Source organism: Pinus tabuliformis, chromosome 7, assembly GCF_031772625.1.
Source record: "Pinus tabuliformis cultivar Carrire ecotype Pingquan chromosome 7, CPIR1, whole genome shotgun sequence".
Classification (NCBI taxonomy): domain Eukaryota; kingdom Viridiplantae; phylum Streptophyta; class Pinopsida; order Pinales; family Pinaceae; genus Pinus; species Pinus tabuliformis.
In genome coordinates this window covers 943,070,116-943,090,791 of record NC_142293.1, presented here as the reverse complement: position 1 = coordinate 943,090,791, position 20,676 = coordinate 943,070,116, and positions in this window count along the sequence as shown.

Below are 20,676 nucleotides of genomic sequence, written 5' to 3'. Positions count from 1 at the left end.
TTCAAAATATCGTGATTCCTCAGCAATCAAATCAACAACCAAATGATACTGAAGTGGTCCCTTCACCTTCTACTTCGCTTGTTTCTCCCTCCCCTTCTTCCTCTTCGCTTGGTGAAACTAGTGATACTAAAAACCAAGTAGCTGAGAAGAAGAAGAAAGGGAAGGAGAAGAAGAAGAAGAAGCCAATTAAGCAAGGGGGAAACAATGAATCATCTGGTGAAAATTCACACATTAAATCTCCTAGATATCCTTGTCTAATTTGCAAAGGAAACCATTTTCATCAAGATTTTCCTTGCATTTTGTGGATCTTGAGAGAATGGTCTCCCTGTTCGCACCATCCGGTGTCATCAACCTCTGGCAATCAGGTTGATATCACACTGTCAACTAGTGAAAATGCAAGTCCCGGGCAGGAGAGAAAGGTCAAAAATCCATGTCTACAATGTGAAGGAGATCATCACCTCCCCCGTTGTCATTTTCTAGATGAGGCCAAGAGAATCTTGCATAATCGTCCTGCTTCACCACAGTGACTTCCCCCTGGATACAAGAAACTCTTACCGAATCCATTGCTAGTTGAAAACCTGACTGACATAACTCAGTTGTCGGTCAAAGAGCCTATCGTTGAAAGTTAACCTTCTGAGTCCATACCGAACTGAAGTCAACAAGTCGAGATGGCAGTCGATCTAGTCTTCCCTTCAAAACGTCCACCTTCAAATGATACAATTTCCAAAGAGAATGAGAACGGCACTGTTCAAATTCTTTTTGTCAATACAGAGTCTGATGAACTTGGGGGCAATCCACCCATTCCTTTACAACAGGAGGAAAGTCCCCCAGTTCAAGGGGTTCATCCAACCATTTATCTGGTTCCTCATCTAAGTAGTCTAGTCATTTCCTTTGATTGGAATCAACTAGCAAGACCCCGCCTTCCATCTAATGTACCATTCTGGATCATAGTACAAGTTTACAAAATGATCATGTTTGGCACTATCATAGATGAAGGGCCTTCAGTGAGTATCCTTTCCTTAATTGCTTGGAGAGCGCTTTGTTCTCCATCGCTTCTACCTGAAACATAAAACTTGTCAGGCTTTAACAAAGGAACCAGTCAACCATTAGGGATCCTTCCGAAGTTGCCGATAAATTTGAAAAGGAAAACTGTTAACTTGAACGTGATGGTAGTCCAAGGGCCACTAGATTACAATCTACTCTTTGGGCATGATTATGTTTATAACATGGAAGCTATTGTTTCCACACTCTTTCGAGTGATGTGTTTCCCGCATGAAGGCAGAATGGTACAGTTTATTGACCAGCTTTCATTTCCAGGCTCAAACACAGCTACAAGTCAAACATCATCCCTAAATGGTCTCTTTGCATCGAGAATGTCTCTTCAACCTTCATTTCATCCACCTAATTACCACGAGTAGTCTGGTGAATGTAACGAAGCTTAGGGGGCATGCACCCTGGTCTGCTTCGGCAGGCGAACCCAGCTGAAAAAATAAGGTTTCTCGACATGTTATGTGATTGGAAGCTCACACCATTCACCTTTGTCTATTTCGATGGACAGAGCCAAGGAAGTGTTTTTGTCTAACCACGGACAGAAGCAATCCTGCCTAACCGCAAGGACTTCCATATGGTGACCTAGAAACTCTCGTTTTCTCAATACCTGGGGGCATGCAAACCTTTTTTATGCAAGCGAAAGACGACCAATTTCATTTTTTAGCTTTTTAGCATTTTTTAGCTTTTTAGCTTTTTAGTGTTAACTTCTTGGGTTAGGTGATTGGTCTGACCACCATTCACCTTTGTCTGCGGCGCACAAATGAAGCAAAGGAAAAATTGTGTCTAGAAAAAAGACAGAACCATCCTACCTAATCTCAGTAGTTCCTTAGCTTTAGTGTAGTTATCTTTGTAGTTTGGTCGTTTCTAGCTTACATAAGAAGGCAATGAGCACATGTTATAGTAGAGGTCAAGCTCATTAAAAAATAAACCTACCAATGAAAGACATCTTTAAACAACTGGCATGAGCAATGTTTCCGCGAGGTTCAAGCACGTTAAAAAATAAACCCACCACTGAGCATAGTTTTTTCCAATTCAAGCTCATTAAAAAATGGGTCCACCCTCGCTAAATAACCTTTGTGATTGCCCTGCTATCAGCCTTTTGAACCTTGGTTGTGTTCTTACCATCACCTCCATTCTTTTGGCTGATCATACACTTCCACTTGATTGTTTACCCTTTTGAGGAACAGCTGCGATGAGTGGTTCTGTCAGCCACCCTCTTCACACTACCCTGTTTTGAAAAGTTCCAAACTTACCTGGAACCAGTTTCTACCCAAAAACAGCACTCGCTCTTAAAAAACGAGTCTCTTTTAAACTCTTTTTAGACTCGTTAAATATAAAATATTGTCGAGCTATTGGCCTTTCCAGCTCGTTAAAGTAAGGGGAAGTGCCATCCCTCCTCTATTTTAATCTTTTTAGACCTAAGGGATTATCCCACAAAAAGATTGAGCGTTTGTCTTTTTCGGCTCGCTAAAATGAACGAAAAGACATCCCTTTCGTATTATTTTATACTTTTTCAGACTTAAGGGATTATGCTATGAAAAATGACTTCTGGAGTTTCCTTTTCGTCCCCTTTCAAACTCTAAACATGAAAAGGACCGAGTTATCTTTGTCGTTAAACTCGTTAAAACAATAGCAACAAATTTGTCCACCCAGACAAGAACGAATTTCATTGTCGTTAGACTCGCTAAAACATAGCGACAGGTTTGCCCGAAGGGCAAATTATAGAACAAGCATATGTTATCCTGCTCAAGCTTGACAAAAATAAAGAGGTGCTGGTGAGCAAGGACTGGGGAAAAAGGGAAGAAAACTTGAAGAATTTTATTGGTAGCAGGTCGCTCTTGAACATGACACTTTCACTTCATCACCATGATTGAGTCGGGTTGGGTTATTCCATTCACCGGTCATATCACCATTGGTCCTCCGTACCATCCATCTTTTGGGGTTAACACTACCAATCCATCTAAGTGTCACCGACATGTTCAAGAGAAGTCATTCAGAGAATTCACCATCCAGCAAATGCCTCATCCACTGTAATACCTTCACCCTTCATTTTTCATGACCGCCATTCCTGAACCTTATATCACCAGATCTTTTTCACCTCCAGAAGATCTTTTTGTTCCGTTTCATGTCGTAGATGTGGGATACATTAAGGCCCTCCTACAGCAATTCACTTCTTGTCGACATCAACTCACTATCCAAGAAGTTGACTTAGAAACAACCCTTTCAATACTTTGAAGCTTGCATGCCTCAATGGCAAGTTTCTCACTTCTGGTGACAAGTTTACATCAATGGCCTTCGATTGAAAGATTTTGAGTGGTGTTCGACATCAGATCATATATTCACACCACATGAATTGTACTGTAGTACCTTGAGGGTCATTATCATTATCGATGATTCCTCTCACGCCTATTAATAGCTTACATTATTGGTTGGTAATCAGGCAATGTCTTTCCATGTTCGACTTCAGAACATATTTTCACATGGATCGACTTGTACATCGGGCGAAGATTGAAAGAGTTGAAGACCCTGAGTCTAGTTTCATCCATCCGGGCTACAATATATTCAAGAAAATAAAGACATCAATTGTACATAGAAGCTGCACAGATAGTCATCTAAGCCAAGAAAGATGAGTCTTCATACGAAGAATCACCAGTCTACAACAGCGGACGATTGTCTGTCCTATGTACATGAAAATGAATTTATAAAGCTGAGCATGGGAATGCCTGCCTCAACTAGATCATGAAAATAATATGATGATGATGAATTGTATTGTATCTTATATAGGTCACCTTCCAGTTCGAATACCTCGGATCCTCATGATAAAGCATTTCACCCGACATCAAAAGATTTACGAACTCATGCTTTAGGGGGAAACTGTTATAGACATATTTTGGCACTACAACCCAAAACTCATATGTCCATAAAACAAGGGCTCTTTAACCCATAAAAGTTTTGTTTCATACCCTAAAGGATCATGGTCAACTGATTACATCATTTCCCAGAAGTTCCACCTGAAAAACCACTCAGAACTAGCCAAAACAGGACCATAGTGACTGCTCCATGGTCAAGGTGCGATGCATACTCGCTACTACACTAGCCAGGTGTGATGCATACTGAAAGAGCTTGCTGTGGGGCGTGATGAGATAGAATAGACAAATGGCAGAGACAGTTTGCTAAGTGGATGATCATGGAATCTTCCAGAAACTTCTCATATGGCACTTGCCTCTCTGAATTCGCCCAGGGATGAGTAAGAGATCCAAGAAATATCCAAGTGGAACCAAGAACAACAAGTGGAATGACACTAATAAAAAACCCAGAGATGACTCACACCCTTGTAGACATCTATAAATGGACCCCTCATCTGAGAGATCTGGAGGGTGGAATTTTGTATTTTGTAAGGAAGTGTTGTTGGTTTATCTATGAGAAGAAGCATTGTATTGTTGGGTGATCTTTATTTTCATGAGGTGAAGAGGGCTTTGATGTTGGGAGGATGATGCTGGATCAGACAGCTGGGTTGTAATCCTCTCTTCTACTATTAATAAAGTTCTTTGAGTTTTCGTCCATATAATCGTGTATTTGTGAATATTTCTATTTGTGAATGCAATTGTATGGTCAATGTATTTTTTATTCTGCATTGTTTATGATATTATAGATCAAAATGCTTTGATGGTGTTTTGTTACTTTTACTCTACAGGTATTCTCTGAAGCGGGACAAGTAGGAGAGGAGTGGCAAGCTCTATCAAGGGAGAGAGAAATCAAGCAAGGAGCCAAGTGAAAGATCCAGGTTGGTCCCCTTTGCTTTTCTCTTATCTGTCATACATAAAGGAAATCACAATTTTCTTTGATTGTTTGTTTCTAAGATAGCTACCTGTATTAGTGGGACTAGAAAATCGAAAAGACACTAGTTTTCCTAGAAACATAACCCAGGCTAAAAAATGGCAAAAAATTACTAGTCTAAAATCTACGAATTTGAGAACTAATGAGCTAGTAAATCTATCAAATTCATAACCTAATCAAGTGAAAATACAATGAGGTAATTTTTGTTATTAACTATAATTTTTTTTTTATCTAATGCAAGTGGAATAAACTCAATTGAAGCTCGTTATCATGCTCTACAAAATAGCAGAAAGTTATCGTTATTTCCCACAAAGGACTTCCATAAATCTAGATCTGGGAATAAGAAAACTAATCCAAGTAACTCAATGATTACTATGACATTCCAAAGTTTTTCCAATGATGAAATGATTCTTGTGATCTTGAAAAGTAACTTACTTGAACCATTTAACTCTATCCTACAACAAGAAATCATTAATACTAAATGCAAAAATAGGAAACAAGAACAAGAGATGCATGTGAATAAGAAGTGAAAAGAAGCAAAGTAAATGATACAAAAGGGCTTTGAGGCTCCTGGGATGGCCAAGCCAAAGGAAAATCAGAGTCTTATGGAGGACACCAAGATTTAGAAGCTGAACATGGCAACAATCTTCATTATTTCCATCAATACAATTACATCCCTACAAGAAGTGACAGTTGAGCTGCAAAAATACAAGTTCTCTCCACAGGAAGACAAGGAAAAATCCACCCCTAGAGGAAAATTCGACTTGGTACTTATAAAAAATGATTAGGAATCATTCCCCATGAAATGAGGAAGATTTCCCCACTAAAATCCCTTGATTAGTGGATCTGGTTCCCAATACTAGGTATTTGCGTTAATTGGCACGGAACACATTCCTAGATTTTCTCAATCATTGGAGCTCCACAATATGTGCCATAATTCTAGAATATCTTGTTGATATATTATTTAATATTGATCCTCATATAGTAGGGAGTAGATCCCTAGATTATCTCCTCCTCCAAATCTCCATAATCTTCTCAATATTCTCATAATATTCCACAAAAATAAATAATAGTAGGCACAAATATAAAATTATCCATAAATCTTCCTAATGAACATATTAATGTTAAAAATGCATTATCTAATGCAAAAAGAGAGGTGTAATGTGTTGAAGGATGGTCAGATGGGCATTAATTTATGTCTAATTTAGACGTCCATCATACCCTCCTGCTGAAAGTGTTGCTCATCCTCTAAGAAACTTAGTGACCTAATTGTGCCTCATTCATGGCCCTGGTGGCCTCTCTCTTGTACATACCTCAGTCCTTTCTCTTAAGAATCTTGGTTGTAATTTCTGCAAGGACAAGCACAAAAACATAGTTGTTTCTTTCATGATTGTTTAACAATCTTTCAAGCAAAAAAAACATAAATTTTCTCTTTGCAAGTGAACTCTGTTGGCTTGTAGATCCATTTCATTCATATCCTCTCCCTTGAAAACTTCATTCATTTTCACTCATTTTTCCAAAACTATTTGTGCATAGAAAAAATCACAATGTTTCTTGACACCATTAGCCTGCCTTCTTCCCCTTATTCAAGTTGGGTTCTTGAATATTTTTCAGTTTGGCAAGGTCTTCCACATCCCTTTTCCAAACTCCTGCTACATTTTTCCACCAATTTGGATAGCTTTGAAACCTTCAAAATGCCTTTAGATGAGAACTATGATATTTTGTAGTAAATCTGTGTTTCCTATAGTAAACTCCTACTAGTAACTATAGTACTACAGGAAACCCTGTTTAAACCTGTTTTGAGTAGAAATGATAGTCTAAGCCTAATGTAGGCCCTCAACTTGACTTCCATGCCTTTCTACCTTTTCTATAACATCTTTTAGGCCTTGGAAAAAAGCTAGAAAGAGATTAGAGACCTCTTGGAAAGCCTCTTTTCATCACTGCAATTTGAGTTCTATTTTTATGGTGAATGCCTTCTTTCCTTTTTTTGCCTTCTTCTTCTATTTTTTGGCCTAGATAGTTTTCTAATGGCCTTGGAGTTCTTTGTTTTTATTAGGTCTCTCTTAGGCACTTACATTTTGGTTTTTAGCGAAAAAAATTCCTTTCTTCCTTGTAACAAAATTTTGTCTTCTTGTAGTAGTCATTCCTTCTATTTCATGGTCTTATAACTATATGGGAGTGATGAGAAATGATGTAGAGGGGTTGGAGGATGATTATAGGGCTCAAAGGGAGTATTATAGGTTTGTAAAAATGGAGAGAATGTGCTCTATGTGTTTTTTCAATAAGTTTTTAGGGTGAGACAAAGTGTAGGGTTTGTTCTTTATAAATATTAATCTTTTCTTATGAAATGGGATGGATGAATGATGGATAGATAGTGGATATGAAGTGGATGGAGGACTTGGAGTATTGTGGTGACTTGGCCTTTGTAAAAATTTATTCTTTTAACTGTTGTCCCCATTCCTCAAAATCATCACCCTTCCTAATTTGGCTTTTCCACATTGCATGAGTGAAGGAGTGAGGTGAAATTAACTAGTTGAAGGCGACCAAGACTTTTGACCCATCCTCAGCTTATAAAACCTCATCTCTCATGCATTGACAACAAATTTCTAACTATAATATGCTCAAAAGAAGAGGTCAAGAATATTGCATATCTGTACCTACCTGATTGTTATTGGAGAGACATGCATGCTACTTCTGAGTTGATGATCGATCCATGGTCCTATGGAGGTGATAATTTCCTTTGTTTGCTTCTGCACAGGTCTTCATAGCTTGGTGATTCTAAACCTTTGTCTTCAAATTACCATTGAGAAATATATCTTAGTCCAGTCTAACCTTCTTGGAGTGTTGGGCTTGGCCATGGGTGATTTTCACCTTCCCTATACCTTATTCCACCATTAGACACCTTTCCCACACTTTATTTCACCTTTTATACCTTCTTATAGCTTTAAGCATGTTTCTTGTAGTAAACTAGGACATAGTACAATAGGACACCCTGTTGTAGCCTTGTTTTGTCCATATCTCGCAAACATTAGAATGGGTTGAACTGAAATTTTTTGGGCATGTTTTCATCATCCTTATGCACCTCCCCGTAAACAAAATTTGGCCAATGGACGTACGAATATCGAGAAAAAAAAAAAGGCTGACGTTGATGGACTCCGATTTCTTGGAAACCATGCACTGGAATTTTCTGAAATTTCTTGGGCATGTTACCATCATCTAGATGCATCTCCCAATGAAGCAACTTTACAAATGGATGCATGAATAGCATGTTCATGCTTTGCTCATTAGTTGTTGAGACACTATGTTCGTTCAAATTAATCATGGCTTCTGCCAGCCATGACGGTGGGGTTACTTGGCTTGAATTTTCAATTGGTCATTGTCAACTGCATGTTCAACAATCTCATTAACAATATCAACATCAAAAGTTTCATGTTATTGAGATGGTAGAACGACCTCCATGTTAATGTGAATTTTTTCATGATTATACTGTGTTTCACATATAGCTTTATCATCTTCACCATATAATTGTCCTTGAGAGAGGGAAATCATATTACTAGCTGTAACAACATCATCATGTTCATCTACTTCTTGCACTTGAACACCTGTTTGGCATACCCTTCTTCCTGACCATCCACATGAAACACATGGATACAACCAATATCATGCATAAGAGCATCATAATTCAGTGGCTAGATTCCTATCCTCCTAAAGCCAACCTTGATATTTGATGGTGTTAGATCCCTTTTAAACGCTTTACTTGCAAGCTCTGCTAGCTCGAACCTTTTCACCTCAACCCATGGATTCTTTGCCATGCATGCAACATACTTTGACCTAAAATAGTTCTTGAAAGGGCCAAACATACTAACATCAAAGGGTTGCAATTTGTGAGTGGTATGAGCGGGCAATGCCAATAGGTTGATTCCAAAATTGTTTGCTTCCTCAATTATTTGTACAACCACATGGCTTCCATGGCCATCTAATATCAATAGATGTTTTCTATTAGGTGAGACACCACCTGGTACAGATGTATCAAAGTGACAAAGCCAATTTAAAAAGAGTTCTTTAGTCATCCATGCATAGGGATGTGCAACCATGCATGCACCTGGTTCACAGTTTTGTATATAGTTTTTTAGTTGATTTTTACCTTTGAATAGATAAAATCCTAGGATTGAAGTAGTAGTTGCATTGACACAATATAAAATAGTTATCCAGTCCCTGCTCTTAGGAAAAATCTTTGGCACATTTTGGCTCCCTCTCTTGACAATTACCTGCATGCCACAATTCCTCCCGGCCTGTAAACTTGTTTCATCACAATTCCATATATGGTCTACACCATAAGAATGTTTATCGTAAGCACTATAAAGAGTGTCATAGAACTTACATACAATTGTAGGGCACAAATTTAATGCTTTGTCTCTCTCAAGGCCCTCAGTTGTATGCAATACAAGGTCTGGATGCCTTTTTTTAAACCTAAACCACCATGATTTACCAAGAAACCCATCTTTGAATGGGTTTGGCCTCCCTTGACAGATTCGAAAAATTTTGGATTTGAGTTGTATCAACTCTAGCCCATGTCCCAATTGAGCCATCTCTTTACACCACTGAATCACCTCAACCTCCTCCTATTTAGTCATAACTGTAAGAGGCCCTCTACATTTTGTATGATTCAGTCCATTTATCCAGTAATTTATTGATGATGGAGGAATACCATGTGTTTTTTCATATGCCCGAACTAAGTATCCATTAAACTCTATGTCATCAATTGCAACTAACATTTGTTCTTTTTTCCAACCTCTTATAGTGCTGATATTTTTTGTTGAACTTGGCCGTTTGAATGTTGTTGATGGTGGCTCTGTGGGTGATGGTGTGATAACATCAGCTTCAGTTGCATGGTCATCCTCAACAACGTTGCTTGGCGCATTGTTGACATTCACATCACAAGTCTTGTCCTCATCTAACAATGGACATCACAGCTAGGCACCCCTTGTCACTCTCCTGCCACTTCTCCTTGTATGAGAAACATAACTAACTCTTTCCATAGATGCAACAACCTGCAAAATTATTGCGTGCGTTTAGTTAAGAATAATCGAAAATTATGCTTCCATACAAGGAAAAAATACTTCTTCTTTATTACAAGAAATTATCAACATGTATGTTAGTATCCTTGAAAAGTCAAATCTACAGAATCAATTTGTTGTATGTCTTCAAAATTATCAGTGATTGTTGTTTTGATAACTAGTTTTTACACTTAAAATACCATGACTATATTTGTAATGGAAAACTACTGTCGGTTGCTACCTTCTTCTAGTACTATGAGAAGACCCCTCTACTTGTTGTTGACTCTAATGCTTCATAAAATTTTGAGTGAGGCTTGTTTTCTATTGGTGTTATCCTAGTTCCTTTTCTGGTTAAGATGTTGATCTAGGAGTTATTGTTGTTTAAATTAATTTTTTTAGCCTCATGTTTGTGTTTATTGTTATTCATAGTGACCACAAACATCCTAGGTTTGAATTGTGAAGACATGGTAATTCTGGAAGTTGTTTGGCTGCTGAGGGTAGCCTTAGTTGTGTTCTTGGACCTAGTTATAAAATGCATTGGCTTATTGTTTTTCAATTGCATTTAACCCTTAAATGTTGAAAATTGTAAAGTATGACACTTTTGGAGACACTTACAAACATCTTGGGAATTTCAACTATTATTTTATAAACAATTACTTCAGTTCTTTTTTATAAACTGTTATTTAAATTAAATTGTTTGCCTCATGTTTCTCAATACTGCTTAGTTTCATTAGGTCACTAAGTACCATGTCTGCCTCTGCTCACATATTTGCATGTTTTTAGTATTGAATTTTCCCAGAATATAGTTTGGGTTTCCACATTCTTGTCATCTGAGCAGACCCATCTATTTATTGTTGATTGTAATGCTTCATAAAATTTTACATTGATTGTTTTCCCTAGGTTTCCACCTTCTTCTGGTATTATGAGTAGGCCCCTCTACTTATTGTTGACTGTAATGCTTCAGATACTTCCGCATGGCTTGTTTTCTTTGGGGCTATCCTTGAATTTTCATTTATGTTTTTTGGCAACTAAGAGACCTAATATCAATACTGTTAGAGTCGGTCTAGTCAGTCCTCCGTCAGAGATCAAAACTCTTTATGCATTTCATTTTTAGGTGTCCCGCTCCATTCACTCAGCTGCATTCCGCTAGGGGCATGCCATAATCTGACGGAAAAGGCCGTGCTAGTCATTTCCCCTCATGTCTTGTTCCTGCTGGCTTTAGTCTTTTGTCAATGATCACCAAAGTCCATGACAGTCAAGGTTTGGTCCTTTAATGGACAAAAGTCATTTTTGATCATTAGGTCTAGGGATTAATCAATTTGGTCTTTAAATATGTCCAGTAAAGCCATGCAGGCTAGAGTGATGCCCTTACAAAGTAATGATTCAAAGAGTTTCATCGTCATACTGATAATTGCGATTGTTCTTCAAAACTCTATTTTGAGGAAAAGTCAAACAGTGTCATTGGTGATAAAATTTCCAAAAAAGTCTTCAGTTCATTTCTTCAGGTGCAATCATGGTTTCCGTGGCCAAATGCCCTGTCATGCAATCCCTGCAAAGAGTGCTGAAAATTTCATCATTTGAGCTAAAATTTCAAAGGGAAAGTGAAAATCAGTGTTGCTTTAAATCAGGGAAAAAGTGTCAAAACATAACATTAGAAAAATGGGTTTTTGAAAAGAAAAGATTTAACCCATGAATTTCAAGTCTTTAAATATAATTTTCCACCAAAATCGAAGTCATTGTGCAAACCAAGTGCTTGGGGAAACATTTCAAACTGTTTGAGTGTGCATCGTGCGTTTTAGAGCAATATTGGAGGCGATTTCAGGGTGCGGCGCATATAGACAGGGGCGCGGTGCACACAGAGGGCGCGACGTACACAGAGCCGGCCCACAATGTATTTTTCTAACTAGCGCGGCGCACTAGGTTTTGCGCGTGACGCACACAGACAAAGCGCTCAGAACCTTGCCAAACTTCCTCAAATCTTTTGTGAAGCCCATCAAATTGCAAGGTAGGCTTTATAACATCACTTGTTTATCAAAGTTCATAAATGATATGGTGGTTTTATGCCTATGATTGAATGCAAAAAAAAACTCATAAAACCAACCACAAGAAAATACCAAAAAGTCATTGTTGCTAGGGTTGTATAAGTGTGGTGTTGATGCCAAGGTTCCATTTTCCTTCCTTACCATTCTTCCTTATCCCCCTATGCTATTGTTTCCTATTCCCACTACCCTAAAATACTACCAAACTCATATTCCTTATCCCTCCACTATTTGGTCAATACGAACACCAAACCCTACCTCATTAAAACCCCAAAAAACCTACCCTATCAAATACCCAAACCCCCTACATATCCCTAAACAAATTTCTCCCCATAACCCCTATTCCCATCACATTACTCCCCTCCTAATACTCCCTTTGTTTCATTGTTCCCCTTGGTGGCAGATATCACAAAAAAAACACCCAGCTTCACCATCATCAAAGGGCAGCCTAAGTACAGTACATAAACAACAGTCATGGCATCTGAGGGTTCATCAGAGTATGAGGTTTAAACTCACAGTGATACAACTTCAGGAGAACAGGCTCCCAGGAGACATCACAAGAGTGGCAAACATGTTAGGGATGAGCCAAACACCCTCACTGAATTGCAGACATGCCCTCTTGCTATGTCATGTTTCCAGCACCTAGCATGTTTTGAATTTTGTCAAAGGGTGGCTAATGTTAGAGTTCATCATGAGTTGGCCCGTCTTTTTGTGCTTCATCTACATGGAGGTCAATCTATATTGGCCGGGGTCACCTTCACATTGAAACCCGAAACTATCTCAGTGGCAACAGACATACCAAATGTTGAAGAACAGTGGCATAAGAAGAAGAAGGTGGATAGGCAATACTATGAGCCTTACATTAAGGCCAGTTGTTTGAGGCAGCTCACAAGAGTCTTCCCATTCAGATATTTTAAAGATGAGTATGCTCCGCTCATGAAATTGATCATGAAGTACTTCAGTTGTGAGGGGAGGTTCTCTCGCCCATATGCCTATCACATCAGGTTGCTCATGCACTTTACCAGGGTGCGGATGATGAACCTCCCATTTTTCATTTGCAGGAACCTAGAGAGGATGAACAATTTCATGCAGCATAAGACACCTCAGCAGTAGCTTAATAGTGTTTATCACTTTGCTCTTATCCGGATTTTGGTGGATCATCAGTTGGGATTGCAGGGCATTGCTTGGGAGGACTTCATCTCCCGTGACTTCTTCAGCACTCCACAGGTAGTATCAGAGGCAGAGCATGAGTCAGGTGGTCCTTCTCATCAGTATGAGCACAATGAGACCGCTACTCTGCCAGTATTCATCACCTATCAGAGAGGCAATAGACATTTGTTTGCAGCGGCAAAGCGAGTGTTATCTCCACCCGGGGTGGAAGGGGCCTCACTTCCTACATCGACGACATAGGAACAGGACAGAGGTAAGGAGCCAATTCATGATGAGGGGCGTTCAGGTGAGCCATCAGGTGAACGAGAGACAAAATTCGTTCTCCTTCATGATGATGAGACAGATACAGAACTGACAAATGCAGAGCTTAGAGAGATCATCCAGGAGCAGCAATCAGAGATTGAAGCCTTGTCCCTTGATTTAGAAAGAGCCAAATGGAACATGAAATATCTGGAGCAGAGGAACAAACAGTTTGAGGATCAACGATCGATCATGGAGCTACAAAACATTCGTGAACATCGCCAAGTTGCACAAAGGAGAAGAGTTGAGCTCACGTCATTGGAGCAAGAGATCAATGAGGACCGGGAGGCCAATCTCGAGAGAGTTAACATGCACTTGGAGAGGCTACTGGACAAGGCCGACAAGGACCATGCCTTACTGAGACACATGGCTTTCCATTACAGGGCACGAAATATGAGTGCAAAGGCCCGGATAAAGAGCTTGAAGGCAAAATTGAGCAAAGCAACAAAAGAGGCAAAAGAGGCAAAAGAGAAAGATCGACTTCGAATCTTGGCTGAAGCTTCCTTGGCACAACATAGCACTTCATAGAGGACCTCCAGCCCAAATTTCAAGAAATTTGGGGAAATTTTGGTCACATGACAAATTTTTGGGCAAAACACAGGTTTTTTTCTCCCCAGTGGCGCGGCGCTAAAATTTGGGAGCTCCAAATGAAGAATGGTTTGCATTTTTGGATTCATCATGAAAAATCATGACTACTGGTGCTTGGAAAATAAATTTGGGCAAGATCTGAGTCTCCAGGAGGTCAAAAACACCCAAAAAATGACCTCTCTGCCCCTATTTTGACACACAAGAAGCAGTCTTGGGAGAATGATTATTTGGAGGGGTAAATGAGCACCAAATTCAGAAATTCCACTTGGGTTAGAAAGTAGACAGGACAGGATTTCCAAAAAGCACACTTGGGCACATTTTGGACTCCTACAAGTGCCTCAAAATAGGCTCCAAAGTGGCGTGGCGCACACAGAAAATGGCGCGACGCATACAGGAAAAAAGCCCAATTTTACCTCCGTTTCGCGAAATTTCGATTCGTGACTTCTCCAAGTGGGCCCGCTCATCTACATTTCATTTTTTTGGCACCTAAGGCAGAATTTAAATTATTTTCACTCCATATTGGCTTCTATCGAAGTGGCAAAGGAAGGCAAACGGTCACCCAAGCCATTTGTCATGTTTGTAACGCTGCACTTGTAGCTAATGGTTGGCTTTCCACTTCCATTTTGTAATGATTCGAGTAACTCCCCAACCCCTGGGTGTTCTATCTCTTCATGGTACATTCTATATATTGTATGCAAACTATTTGCAAAGGGTTGGTTGGCTTGTAACTTCTGGGAGATTGTGGGAAAGAAACTCTGTTTCTTCATTGTATATTTTGACAAAGGATTAATGAAAGGCAGCGGCTCTGTTTCATGAGATCCATGTGCTTGTTAGTATAACAAATGTGTCTCTTATGTTTCATATGTATTTCGTTATGTTTCACAGTTCATTTCATATTCATTTACAATGAAATTTTCTAAGTTAGATAAGGTAGAATTCATTTATATTGCTCTGCCTGTGGGAAAATTTCATGTTCAGTGTTCTTCTTCCATTGAAAAGGATTCATGTACTTATGCCCTTTTCACCCTCCTAAGCAATCTCTCCATTCCACATTATTTCAAACTAAATTGCTATACTTTCCGCCAGTCTTGCCTCACGAAGTAATCTGTGCCTTTGTATTAAATTCTCTGTTCATTTCTGTCCGTTGGTCCCATACTATCCCAGAAACTCAGTCTTTCATAAAAAAATGTTTCTTGTATCCATATTCACTTACTAGCCTAAGATCGATATTTCACTGTAAGTCATCTCAGACCGTTTCGTTTATCTATTCGCTGAGCGTGACTCGAAGAGAGCCCTCTCCTGTTCTGGTAGGGCTAGCTACCAGACTGAGCGTGGTTTGTGGTTACCCTGAATTTTGCCTTCCTTCAGCCTAAAGCAGATTTAGGTGCTAACAAATACTATTTTTATTCCTATAGCTAACACTCTTCAGAGATGAAGGAAGCTCTAAGAGGAATTTCAACTATAAAAAGTGTCACCTGGTTCCTTTTCTAGTTAAGATATTGATCTGGTAGTTACTGTTGTTTTAATTAATTTGTTTAGACTCATGTTTGTGTTTATTATTATTCATAGTGACCACAAACATCCTAGGTTTGGGTTGGGAAGACATGGTAATTCTACAAGTTGTTTGGCTATTGAGGGTGGCCTTAGCTGTGTTCTTGGACCTATTTATAAAATGCATTGGCTTATTGTTTTATCAATTAAATTTAACCCTTAAATGTTGAAATCTATAAAGTTTGACACTTTTGGAGACACTCACAGACATCCTAGGAATTTTAGATATTATTTTATAAACAATTATTCTAGTTCTTTTTTATAAACTGTTATTTAAATTAGTTTTTTTAGCCTCACATTTGTCAATATTGTTTAGTTTCATTAGGTCTCTAAGTACCATGTCTACCTCTACTCACATATTTTCATGCTTTTAGTATTTAATTTTCCCAAAATATCGTTTGGGTTTCTACATTCTTGTCATCTAGGCAGACCCATCTATTTATTGTTTATTGTAATGCTTCATAAACTTCTACATTGTCTTTTTTCCCTCGGTTTCCACTTTCTGGTACTATGAGAAGACCCCTCTACTTATTTTTGACTGTAATGCTTCATGTACTTATGCATTTCTTGTTTTCTTTGGGGCTATCCTTGAATTCCCATTTGTGTTCTTTGGCAACTTAGAGACCTAATTTCAATATTTTTGTTATTCCTATAGCTAACACTCTTCAGACATGAAGGAAGCTCTAAGAAGAATTTCAACTATAAAAAGTGTCACTCGGTTCCTTTTTTGGTTAAGATGTTGATCTAGTAGTCACTGTTGTTTGAATTAATTTGTTTAGACTCATGTTTGTCATTATTGTTATTCATAGTGACCACAAACATCCTAGGTTTGGATTGGGAAGAGATGGTAATTTTGCAAGTTGTTTGGCTGCTAAGGGTATCCTTAGTTGTGTTCTTGGACCTAGTTATAAAGTGCATTGGCTTACTATTGTTTCAATTAAATTTAATCCTTAAATGTTGAAAAATGTAAAGTTTGACACTTTTGGAGACACTCATAGACATCATAGGAATTTCAACTAAACAAAGTGGTCTTTCTAGTTAAGATGTTGAGTTTGTTTAGTTCTTTTTTATAAACTGTTTTTATTTTTCCTTGCATACTTGTAAAGGTAAACCGTGAAAACATTTGTTTCTTTGAAATGAAGTAGCATTGAAAGTGTCAAATTTTGTTCCTAGTGGGACTCTTCCATAGAGTTCATTAGATGAAACATTTAAATAACCAACACTTAAAACTCTTAATTCATACAAAGTTACAAGGTAGCTAGGTAGTTGATCCATTAATCTCTTTTTGCTTAAATATAGCAGTTGAAGTTGGGTACTGTTACACAACATTTTGTCACTGTCCCTGTACTCCCCGTTCCACGATCCCGGAGGACCTCTATAGTGACCCTCATGTGTTTTCCCATCATGAATAAACTCCCATTATGTCCGTCTTCATGAGTAGAACATTTCCCTTCTGCATAATTTCCCAAGAATCTTCCTTTTACCCCAGTTTACAAGACCGACGTCAATGACCAGTTCATCCCCCGCTCTGATCTGTAGAGTTTAACACTGGGACTAGTGCTGATTAACACTACTAAGCCTTGTCTCAGTCGCACCGATCCTCTTTTGGTAAGTTTTTTAAATATGGAGTCGAAGTTTCCAGGTCTAGAAGCTTTGTAACGGAAGTTCGGTAAATGGTTGGGTTGGATGGAGTCGAGAAAGTCAATTTGGGTTCCTTTCCCCTATTAGGATGGAACAAAACCAAGAGACAAAGCCTCTCCCACGATAAGAGGAACCCTCTCCCCTCCATCAAAGCTATATAAGCCCCTCCTTTCCCAAGCTAAACTAGTTTTTAGATGTAGTTTTAGTCTTAGTATTTTTGGAGCTTGAATAATCAGCAAGACATCTATAGCGTGTAGTTCTCTAGTTTATGTTTGAGGGAGAATAGTTTGTTTGGTTTGGTTTGAGACTAAAGGGAATAAGCCTTAAAACTTCCATTTTTGGGGCTATCCATGAGATTCTAGTAGAAGTGTGGGAACCCGGGTACGTTAGAGGAGACCAGCAACGTCAAGGCATTTCTTGTAATCTCTTTCTAAACTTATATGAATACAAATATTGATTGATTTTCTAAATTAAAGTGTTATCTTACATTTGATAGATTAATGTTCCTTGACCTGTTAAGTAGGCTGAATGAAATTTGTATGGTATCACATTTGTTTTTGTTGCTTGTTTGCTTATTTCAGGTATTTGAAGGAAGGAAACGAAAAGTAGCTGGAGTAAGGAAGTAGGATCATCACCAAGAGGAATAAAATTCTAAGAGTTAGGCCCTCTTATTTGGTTCTAGCTTAAGGAAGTTTTCCATAGACTGTTTGTTTGTGGCTAGACCTGCTCTCTCGGGCTAGAGGAATTGTCTTTGTCTGCATTGAGAATCTACTTGCACCACAAATTGGTGACTCTACTAGGGATCCAATCCTTCTGTTTGATCAATTTTCATTTCATGGTTTTGTGTGAATTTTTCTAGTATCACCATTTCCTTTTAGTTTTCTATGCTTTGCCTGGTTTACTGCTCTGAGTCTAAAATTTACAATGGCAGATCTGGTTTTGGCCTTTGAAATTTTTTATTTTTTTCTTCAATCCCTCAATCAACACTCTTTTTTGCCAAACAGTCACATCGATTAGGCCTATTAGCGCTAGATGTAGTCTGGCAGTCATGTCGGTCGTGCCAATCAGTGCTTGTTGTCAGTTAGGTAGGCACATCGATTCCTGTAGGTGAAGATCAGGGTTTCTCCTAGATCATAACCAGTGTGTCTTGCCCTCTTAATTTCTACCTCTTATCTTGTTTTTCCAATGTTCTCCCTGACTGGAAAGCCTCATTGGATTGGATTGTGTGCTTGTTTAGTTTTCCTTCTTTTACTTTATTTTTTGAGTCTTTAGATGGTTTGTGGCCCTAAGGCATCTAGGTCGTCATCCATTTAGCTATTTGTGTGCTCAGCAAGTCAAGTTGTTGGTTAGATGCTCCATGCATTTTCATTTTTTAGTCCTTTTATCGCTTTGATTTCAATTAAACAAGTTTGAAAAGTTTTGTTTGTTCTTCTCTTGATTAAGTGTCTCTTTTCAGGCATAGATTACATTGCTCGTCTTGTTCTTGATTGAATCGTTGCATCATTGGTTTGGAAGGAATTCTCTTTTCATGCTTTCCATTTGATTGATGTTGATTGTTTTTAAAATTTTTCATTGGAGTGTTTGTGAAAGATTCATGTTATCATTCCATTGAAAATTACATAATTCTAGTTTGTTGAATGAATATGTTACAGTAGTTGGCATCATTGAAGACTAGAGTCGCATCATCATTTGTATTCGAAAAGAAATGAATTCTCTTTATTGTTAAAAGGACTAGTTGAAGTGCATTCAATAGGAAGATTCAGTGCATTTTGAAGATTTATTAGTGAAATATTTTATTCTTTGATTGTTGCATTGATTTTGTGTTCTCTATCTCTCAATTAGTGTTAACTTTCATCGAAGATAAATATTTCCTTTCTCATATAGCTGCATGTAGGAGTTTTTTCAGTTAATAGCGGTAGGGCCTTGTAACTGAAACCTAATTCAAGATCAACCATTAAAATCTATTGAATTAACCTAGGGAAGCCTTAAAACTTAACGCTTATATTTAGAGGTCTAGGCTAGAGACGTGTTCTGACATCTTTAAACCTAGCAACTGTCATTCACTTTGGCACTAGACAACGCTAGTGCGGACTTGTGCTCCCCGTACCATCGAGTATATAAAGGGAGAACCCACTAGGTCTACAATTCTTTATCCAATAGAAGTCGAGTCTGTTGCCTTGTAAACATGATACACCGAACACAACATTTGGGGAGATTTCCTGCCTGTACTTCTCGGTTCACCGGGAGGTATTCTGCAATTCACGGTTACCTAGTAATCCTTTTGCTTAGATCATCCAGAGCAGTCATTTTGGTCTTTTTGACTCTTTAAATTTAAAAGATCATCGAGCACTTGTCCTTTCAAGCTCATTCAAACCAAAAGAGACTAGAGTCACCTTTTTCATTTTCTCAACTCTTAAAACATGAAAAGGCAAAGTTTTGTTTCAATGTTTTAAAATTAACTTCCCATGAAATATTCCTAGTTAAATTTATCTTCCTTAGTAATTCTTTAGGGTCGATTCCAATGGCAACATTTCAAGATTCTACCGGTTAAGGATTCTCCCTAGATGGAAATCCTCATCCTTTTCCTTCTTTTGGAAACATTGGTGCTCCTTATATGGCAATGTTGTCCCCATGGAAAATTTTAGGGGTGAATGTTTGCCCTTAAGCGAACTTAAGGGGTTTTAAATTTTTAGTGGGCGAATATTTTGTATCATAGTACAGTTTTACAAATTGCCTCGAATAGACCACCTTATTTTAAGGGAGAGTGTAAGAAAGGTAAATCTAGCCCTTGAAATTAGGAGTTACAACCTTCCATTCGCCCTAATTTTCAAGAATAGGTTTTATTTAAGTGAATCCTATGGGCCAAATACCATATTTATAAAAGAGGTATGGTAAATTAATAAAAATATAAATAAATGAGAGGTATAGTAAATTAATAAAAATATAAATAAACAAGAGGTATGGTAAACAAATAAAACATTTTTTTATATTTACTCCATAAGTCACCTTATATTTACGAACACTAAAAAAATGTGTTATATTTAGGTGAAACCTATGGGCAAAATACTATGGGCCAAATACCATGGGCTAGATTATTATTAATACCATGCAAACAAACATTATTAACCCTAAAATTAGTATTAATAAAAATAAAAATGGCACATGGTATTGACCCATGGTATTCACGTGGAATGTAGCCTATTTAAATGGGGGAATTAAACAAGCATAGATCCATCTTTACTCTGGATCTACTAAGCCTTGAGAGGGATCAAATATCCTGATATGCAAACTAGCATAGAGTGAAAAAATATTTGATCCCTCTCGGGTTTTGGTGGATCAAGAGTAAAAATGGACGTTGTAATTTAATGTATGTTAAACATTTTAGCTTGGTTAAAATAAAAAATAAAATAAAAATCAATTATTAATTTTATTAATTTTTATAA